The sequence below is a fragment of the Triticum aestivum genome, chromosome 6A (assembly GCF_018294505.1).
Source record: "Triticum aestivum cultivar Chinese Spring chromosome 6A, IWGSC CS RefSeq v2.1, whole genome shotgun sequence".
NCBI classification, from domain to species: domain Eukaryota; kingdom Viridiplantae; phylum Streptophyta; class Magnoliopsida; order Poales; family Poaceae; genus Triticum; species Triticum aestivum.
In genome coordinates this window covers 399,846,030-399,855,987 of record NC_057809.1, presented here as the reverse complement: position 1 = coordinate 399,855,987, position 9,958 = coordinate 399,846,030, and positions in this window count along the sequence as shown.

The following is a 9,958-nucleotide window of genomic DNA, read 5'->3' as shown; positions in this document are numbered from 1 at the left end:
CGTAGCAGAAATTCAAAATTTTCCTACGTGTCACCAAGATCTATCTATGGAGAAACCAGCTACGAGTAGAAGGAGAGTGCATCTACATACCCTTGTAGATCGCTAAGCGGAAGCGTTCAAGTGAACGGGGTTGATGGAGTCATACTCGTCGTGATTCAGATCACCGATGATCCTAGTGCCGAACGGACGGCACCTCCGCGTTCAACACACGTACAGCTCGACGATGTCTCCCACGCCTTGATCCAGCAAGGAGAGAGGGAGAGGTTGAGGAAGACTCCATCCAGCAGCAGCACAACGGCGTGGTGGTGATGGAGGAGCGTGGCAATCCTGCAGGGCTTCGCCAAGCACCTACGGGAGAGGAGGAGGTGTCACGGGAGGGAGGGAGGCACCAAGGGCTCAGCTGTGGATGCCCTCCCTCCCCTCCATTATATATAGGGGCAGGGGAGAGGGGGGAGGCGCAGCCTTTCCCCTTCCTCCAAGGAAGGGGTGCGGCTAAGAGGGGGGGAGGAGTCCATCCTCCCCAAGGCACCTCGGAGGTGCCTTCCCCCTTTAGGACTCTCCCCTTTTTCCTATATCTTGGCGCATGGGCCTCTAGGGGCTGGTGCCCTTGGCCCATGTAGGCCAAGGCGCACCCCCTACAGCCCATGTGGCCCCCCCGGGGCAGGTGGCCCCACCCGGTGGGCCCCCGGGACCCTTCCGGTGGTCCCGGTACAATACCGATGACCCCGAAACTTGTCCCGATGGCCGAAACAGGACTTCCTATATATAAATCTTTACCTCCGGACCATTCCGGAACTCCTCGTGACGTCCGGGATCTCATCCGGGACTCCGAACAACATTCAGTAACCACATACAAACTTCCTTTATAACCCTAGCATCATCGAACCTTAAGTGTGTAGACCCTACGGGTTCGGGAGACATGTAGACATGACCAAGACGTTCTCCGGTCAATAACCAACAGCGGGATCTGGATACCCATGATGGCTCCCACATGTTCCACGATGATCTCATCGGATGAACCACGATGTCAAGGGCTTAATCAATCCCGTATTCAATTCCCTTTGTCTATCGGTATGTTACTTGCCCGAGATTCGATCGTCGGTATCTAATACCTTGTTCAATCTCGTTACCGGCAAGTCACTTTACTCGTTCCGTAACACATCATCCCGTGATCAACTCCTTGGTCACATTGCGCATATGATGATGTCCTACCGAGTGGGCCCAGAGATACCTCTCCGTTTACACGGAGTGACAAAATCCCAATCTCGATTCGTGCCAACCCAACAGACACTTTCAGAGATACCCGTAGTGTACCTTTATAGCCACCCAGTTACGTTGTGACGTTTGGCACACCCAAAGCACTCCTACGGTATCCGGGAGTTGCACAATCTCATGGTCTAAGGAAATGATACTTGACATTAGAAAAGCTTTAGCATACGAACTACATGATCTTGTGCTATGCTTAGGATTGGGTCTTGTCCATCTCATCATTCTCCTAATGATGTGATCCCGTTATCAACGACATCCAATGTCCATAGCCAGGAAACCATGACTATCTGTTGATCACAACGAGCTAGTCAACTAGAGGCTTACTAGGGACATGGTGTTGTCTATGTATCCACACATGTATCTGAGTTTCCTATCAATACAATTCTAGCATGGATAATAAACGATTATCATGAACAAGGAAATATAATAATAATACTTTTATTATTGCCTCTAGGGCATATTTCCAACAGTAAATACAAGCTTCACCGCAAGTCTGTATAAAACGATATGCTTTGATCAACTTATCAAAGCGTATATTCCAACTCCGAGATGCTTGCACCAGTCCATAGATGGATCGCTGGAGCTTGCATATTTTGTTAGTACCTTTAGGATCGACAAAACCTTCTGGTTGCATCATATACAACTCTTCTTTAATAAATCCTATTAAGGAATGCATTTTTGTTTATCCATTTGCCAGATTTCATAAAATGTGGCAATAGCTAACATGATTCGGACAGACTTAAGCATAGATACGAGTGAGAAATTCTCATCATGGTCAACACCTTGAACTTGTCGAAAACCTTTTTGCGACAATTCTAGCTTTGTAGATAGTAACACTACTATCAGCGTCCGTCTTCCTCTTGAAGATCCATTTAATCTCAATGGCTTGCCGATCTTTGGGCAAGTCAATCAAAGTCCATACTTTGTTCTTATACATGGATCTCATCTTAGATTTCATGGCCTCAAGCCATTTCGCGGAATCTGGGCTCATCATCGCTTCCTCATAGTTCGTAGGTTCGTCATGGTCAAGTAACATGACCTCCAGAACAGGATTACCGTACCACTCTGGTGAGGATCTCACTCTGGTTTACATACGAGGTTTGGTAGTAACTTGATCTGAAGTTACATGATCATCATCATTAGTTTCCTCACTAATTGATGTAGTAGTCACAAGAACAGATTTCTGTGATGAACTACTTTCCAATAAGGGAGCAGGTATAGTTACCTCATCAAGTTCTACTTTTCTCCCACTCACTTCTTTCGAGAGAAACTCCTTCTCTAGAAAGGATCCATTCTCAGCAATGAATATCTTGCCTTCGGGTCTGTGATAGAAGGTGTACCCAACATTTTCTTTTGGGTATCCTATGAAGACACACTTCTCCGGTTTGGGTTTGAGCTTATGAGGTTGAAACTTTTTCACATAAGCATTGCATCCTCAAACTTTAAGAAATGACAACTTAGGTTTCTTGCCAAACCATAGTTCATACGGTGTCGTCTCAATGGATTTAGATGATGCCCTATTTAACGTGAATGTAGTTGTCTCTAATGCATAACCCCAAAACGATAGTGGTAAATCAGTAAGAGACGTCATAGATCGCACCATATCTAATAAAGCACGGTTACGACGTTCGGACACACCATTACACTGTGGTGTTCCAGGTGGCGTGAGTAGTGAAACTATTTCACATTGTTTTAACTGAAGGCCAAACTCATAACTCAAATATTTTACTTCTGCGATCATATCGTAGAAACTTTTATTTTTGTTACGATGATTCTCCACTTCACTCTGAAATTCTTTGAACTTTTCAAATGTTTCAGACTCGTGTTTCATCAAGTAGATATACTCATATCTTCTCAAATCATTTGTGAAGATTAGAAAATAATGATACCTGCCACGAGCTTCAATATTCATCGGACCACATACATCAGTATGCATGATTTGCAACAAATTTGTTGCTTGCTGCATTGTTCCGGAGAACGGAGTCTTAGTCATCTTGCCCATGAGGCATTGTTCGCAAGCATCAACTGATTCATAATCAGGTGATTCCAAAAGTCCATCAGCATGGAGTTTCTTCATGCGCTTTACACCAATATGATCTAAACGGCAGTGCCACAAATAAGTTGCACTATCATTATTAACCTTGCATCTTTTGGCTTCAATATTATGAGAATGTGTATCACCACAATTGAGATCCAACAAACCATTTTCATTGGGTGTATGACCATAGAAGGTTTTATTCATGTAAATAGAACAACAATTTATTCTCCTCATTAAATGAATAACCGTATTGCAATAAACATGATCAAATCATATTCATGCTCAACGCAAACACCAAATAACACTTATTTAGGTTCAACACTAATCCCGAAAGTATAGGGAGTGTGCGATGATGATCATATCAATCTTGGAACCACTTCCAACACACATCATCACTTCACCCTTAACTAGTCTCTGTTCATTCTGCAACTCCCGTTTCGAGTTACTGCTCTTAGCAACTGAACCAGTATCAAATACCGAGGGGTTGCTACGAACACTAGTAAAATATACATCAATAATCTGTATATCAAATATACCTTTGTTCACTTTGCCATCCTTCTTATCCGCCAAATACTTGGGGCAGTTCCGCTTCCAGTGACCAGTCCCTTTGCAGTAGAAGCACTTAGTCTCAGGCTTAGGACCAGACTTGGGCTTCTTCACTTGAGCAGCAACTTGCTTGCCGTTCTTCTTGAAGTTCCCTTTCTTTCCATTTGCCTTTTTCTTGAAACTAGTGGTCTTGTTAATCATCAACACTTGATGCTCTTTCTTGATTTCTACCTTCATCAATTTCATCATCATGAAAAGCTCGGGAATCGTTTTCATCATCCCTTGCATACTATAGTTCATCACGAAGTTCTACTAACTTGGTGATGGTGACTAGAGAATTCTGTCAATCACTATTTTATCTGGAAGATTAACTCCCACTTGATTCAAGCGATTGTAGTACCCAGACAATCTGAACACATGCTCACTGCTTGAGCTATTCTCCTCCATCTTTTAGCTATAGAACTTGTTGGAGACTTCATATCTCTCAACTCGGGTATTTGCTTGAAATATTAACTTCAACTCCTGGAACATCCATATGATCCATGACGTTCAAAACGTCTTTGAAGTCCCGATTCTAAGCTGTTAAGCATGGTGCACTAAACTATCAAGTAGTCATCATATTGAGCTAGCCAAACGTTCATGACGTCTGCATCTGCTCCTGCAATAGGTCTGTCACCTAGCGGTGCATTAAGGACATAATTCTTCTGTGCAGCAATGAGGATAAACCTCAGATCACGGATCCAATCCGCATCATTGCTACTAACATCTTTCAACTTAGTTTTCTCTAGGAACATATCAAAAATAAAATAGGGGAGCTAAACGCGAGCTATTGATCTACAACATAGATATGCTAATACTACCAGGACTAAGTTCATGATAAATTTAAGTTCAATTAATCATATTACTTAAGAACTCCCACTTAGAAAGACATCCCTCTAATCTTCTAAGTGATCACGTGATCCAAATCAACTAAACCATAACCGATCATCACGTGAAATGGAGTAGTTTTCAATGGTGAACATCACTATGTTGATCATATCTACTATATGATTCACGCTCGACCTTTCAGTCTCAGTGTTCCGAGGCCATATCTGCATATGCTAGGCTCGTCAAGTTTAACCTGAGTATTTTGCGTGTGCAAAACTGGCTTGCACCCGTTGTAGATGGACGTAGAGCTTATCACACCCGATCATCACGTGGTGCCTGGGCACGACGAACTTTGGCAATGGTGCATACTCAGGGAGAACACTTTTATCTTGAAATTTAGTGAGAGATCATCTTATAATGCTACCGCCGAACTAAGCAAAATAAGATGTATAAAAGATAAACATCACATGCAATCAAAATATGTGACATGATATGGCCATCATCATCTTGTGCCTTTGATTTCCATCTCCAAAGCATCGTCATGATTTTCATCGTCACTGGCATGACACCATGATCTCCATCATCTTGATCTATATCAATGTGTCGTCACATGGTCGTCTCGCCAACTATTGCTCTTGCAACTATTGCTATCGCATAGCGATAAAGTAAAGCAATTATTTGGCGCTTGCATCTTATGCAATAAAGTGACAAACATAAGGCTTCTGCTAGTTGCCGATAACTTCAACAAAACATGATCATCTTATACAACAACTTATATCTCATCACGTCTTGACCATATCACATCACAACATGCCCTGCAAAAACAAGTTAGACGTCCTCTACTTTGTTGTTGCAAGTTTTACGTGGCTGCTACGGGCTGAGCAAGAACCGTTCTTACATACGCATCAAAACCACAACGATAGTTTGTCAAGTTGGTGCTGTTTTAACCCTCTCAAGGACCGGGCGTAGCCACACTCAGTTCAACTAAAGTTGGAGAAACTGACACCCGCTAGTCACCTATGTGCATAGCACGGCAGTAAAACCAGTCTCGCGTAAGCGTAAGCGTAATGTCGGCCCGGGCCACTTCATCCAACAATACCGCCGAACCAAAGTGTGACATGCTGGTAAGCAGTATGACTTATATCGCCCCCAACTCACTCGTGTTCTACTCGTGCATATGACATCTACGCATAAAACCTGGCTCGGATGCCACTGTTGGGGAACATAGCAATTTCAAAAATTTCCTACACACACGCAAGATCATGGTGATGCATAGCAACGAGAGGGGAGAGTGTTGTCCACGTACCCTCGTAGACCGAAAGCGGAAGCGTTAGCACAACGCGGTTGATGTAGTCGTACGTCTTCACGATCCGACCGATCCAAGTACCAAACGCATAGCACCTCCGAGTTCAGCACACGTTCAGCTCGATGACGTCCCTCGAACTCCGATCCAGCAGAGCTTCACGGGAGAGTTCCGTCAGCACGACGGCATGGTGACGGTGATGATGTTGCTACCGACGCAGGGCTTCGCCTAAGCACCGCTACGATATGACCGAGGTGGAATATGGTGGAGGGGGGCACCGCACACGGCTGGGAAAGATCAACTGATCAACTTGTGTGTCTTTGGGGTTCCCCCTACCCCCGTATATAAAGGAGTGGAGGAGGGCGGGGGCAGCCCTCTCTATGGTGCGCCCTAGGGGAGTCCTACTCCCACCGGGAGTAGGATTCCCCCTTTCCTAGTAGAACTAGGAGCCCTTCCAAGTAGTAGGAGTAGGAGGGAAGGAAATGGAAGGGAAAAGGAGAAGGAAGGAAGGGGGCGCCCCCCTCCCTAGTCCAATTCGGACCAGCCCATGGGGAGGGGTGCGGCCACCCTTTGAGGCATTTCTCTCCTTTCCCGTATGGCCCATTAAGGCCCAATATGAATTCCCGTAACTCCCCGGTACTCCCGAAAATACCCTAATCACTCGAAACCTTTCCGATGTCCGAATATAGTCGTCCAATATATCGATCTTTACGTCTCGACCATTTAGAGACTCCTCGTCATGTCCCCGATCTCATCCGGGACTCCGAACTCCTTCGGTACATCAAAACACATAAACTCATAATATAACTGTCATCAAACTTTAAGCGTGCGGACCCTACGGGTTCAAGAACTATGTAGACATGACCGAGACACGTCTCCGGTCAATAACCAATAGCGGAACCTGGATGCTCATATTGGCTCCTACATATTCTACGAAGATCTTTATCGGTCAAACCGCATAACAACATACGTTGTTCCCTTTGTCATCGGTATGTTACTTGCCCGAGATTCGATCGTCGATATCTCAATACCTAGTTCAATCTCGTTACCGGCAAGTCTCTTTACTCGTTCCGTAATACATCATCCTGCAACTAACTCATTAGTTGCAATGCTTGCAAGGCTTATAGTGATGTGCATTACCGAGTGGGCCCAGAGATACCTCTCCGACAATCGGAGTGACAAATCATAATCTCGAAATACGCAACCCAACAAGTACCTTCGGAGACACCTGTAGAGCACCTTTATAATCACCCAGTTATGTTGTGACGTTTGGTAGCACACAAAGTGTTCCTCCGGTAAACGGGAGTTGCATAATCTCATAGTCATAGGAACATGTATAAGTCATGAAGAAAGCAATAGCAATAAACTAAACGATCAAGTGCTATGCTAACGGAATGGGTCAAGTCAATCACATCATTCTCCTAATGATGTGATCCCGTTAATCAAATGACAACTCTTTGTCTATGGCTAGGGAAACATAACCATCTTTGATCAACAAGCTAGTCAAGTAGAGGCATACAAGTGACACTCTGTTTGTCTATGTATTCACACATGTATCATGTTTCCGGTTAATACAATTCTAGCATGAATAATAAACATTTATCATGATATAAGGAAATAAATAACAACTTTATTATTGCCTCTAGGGCATATTTCCTTCAGTTTGACCGATAAAGATCTTCGTAGAATATGTAGGAACCAATATGAGCATCCAGGTTCCGCTATTGGTTACTGACCGGAGACGAGTCTCGGTCATGTCTACATAGTTCTCGAACCCGTAGGGTCCGCACGCTTAATGTTCGGTGACGATCGATATTATGAGTTTATGTGTTTTGATGTACCGAAGGTAGTTCGGAGTCCCGGATGTGATCACGGAAATGATGAGGAGTCTCGAAATGGTCGAGACATAAAGATTGATATATTGGACGGCTATGTTCGGACACCGGAAGTGTTCCGGGAGGTTTCGGATAAAACCGGAGTGCCGGAGGGTTACCAAAACCCCCCTGGGAAGTTATTGGGCCCTTAGTGGGCTTTAGAGGAGAAAGAGGGCAGCAGCCAGGAGCTGCCCCCCCCCAAGTGAGTCTGAATTGGACTAGGGGAGGGGGCGCGGCCCCTCTGTCCTTCTCCCCCCTCTCCTTCCTTTCCCCTCCTAGTAGGACTAGGAAAGGAGGAATCCTACTCCTACTAGGAGGAGGATTCCTCCCCCCTTGGCGCGCCCTCTAGGGTCGTCTGGCCTCCTCCTCTCCTCCTTTGTATACGGGGGAGGGGGCACCCCATAGACACACAAGTTGATTGTTTAGCCGTGTGCGGTGACCCCCTCCACATATTTCCACCTCGGTCATATCGTTGTAGTGCTTAGGCGAAGCCCTGCACCGGTAACTTCATCATCACCGTCATCACGCCATTGTGCTAACGAAACTCTCCCTCGACCTCAGCTGGATCTAGAGTTCGTGGGACGTCACCGAGCTGAATGTGTGCAGATCGCGGAGGTGTCGTACCTTCGGTGCTAGGATCGGTAGGATCATGAAGACGTACGACTACATCAACCGCGTTGTTATAACGCTTCCGCTTACGGTCTATGAGGGTACGTGGACAATACTCTTCCCTCTTGTTGCTATGCATCACCTAGATGGATCTTGCGTGTGCGTAGGATTTTTTTGGAAATTACTGCGTTCCCCAATAAAACCAACACTGAAAATTCTTATAAATAGGGAAACCCATCTAGAACTCCCATGCCGCCGCCGTAAGCCTCTGTACTGAAGTGATCTCATCTAGAGGGAGAAACCATCACCGGAGGCCATCTTCATCATCCCGGGAGTCTCCATGACGAGGAGGGAGTAGTTCACCATCAGGGCCGAGGGTATGTACCAATAGCTATGTGTTTGATCTCTCTCTCTCTCTCTCTCTCTATATATATATATATATATATATATATATATATATGGAAAATCCATCATACCACCTGGTGGTAGTTACCCCACATGTCTCATATACTATCATGTGGTACTACATATACTATTTTATTATTTCAAATATATTCATATACTATATCTAAGATATTTCAAAGCAAGTTCCATGAAAAAATTGCATATGAGTCCATAGTTTTTGTTATATTTGTGAAATACGTACATATTTGTACGTAAAAAAAGCATACTCAAAAAAGGTATATACTACCTTAAAATTAGTATATATACTACCTAATCATTGTTATATACTATATACTACACGTACATATTCTCGGTTTTGACAGATACTACATACAACATACACAATGCAAGTGGTGGTAACTACCACTGCTTGTAGGAAACATTTGTCCTATATATATATATATATATATATATATATATATATATATATATATATATATATATATATCGTGTTCTTGATTTGGCACGATCTTGATGTACCATGAGCTTTGTTAATATAGTTGGATCATATGGTGTTCTTCCTTCTCTATCTTGTTGTGATGTATTGAGTCTTTCCCTTTGAGGTTTCATTATTATCAGATTGAATATTGGTTTTGAGATCACTTGATGTATGTCCTACATGTGGATACCCTTGGTGACAATGGGGTATTCTACTGAGTCACTTGATACATGTTTTGTAATCAACTTGCGGATTTCCGTGGTGACATTGGGGTAATCTAGGCACGTAGGTTGACACACCTTTTCATCCTACTTTTTTTGATAGAAACTTTGGGGTACTCTTTAAAGTTCTTTTGTGTTGAATTGAATATTATGAATCAGAACTCATGTTCTCCGCTATTGATAAGAACTTTGGAGTGATTCTTTATCCATGTTGAGGGATTATTATATGATTCAATTATGTTAGCACTGTTAAGAGATTGCACCAGTGAAAGTATGAACCCTAGGCCTTGTTTCTAAGCATTGCAATACCATCTGTGCTCACTTTTGTTACTTGCTATCTTGTTGTTT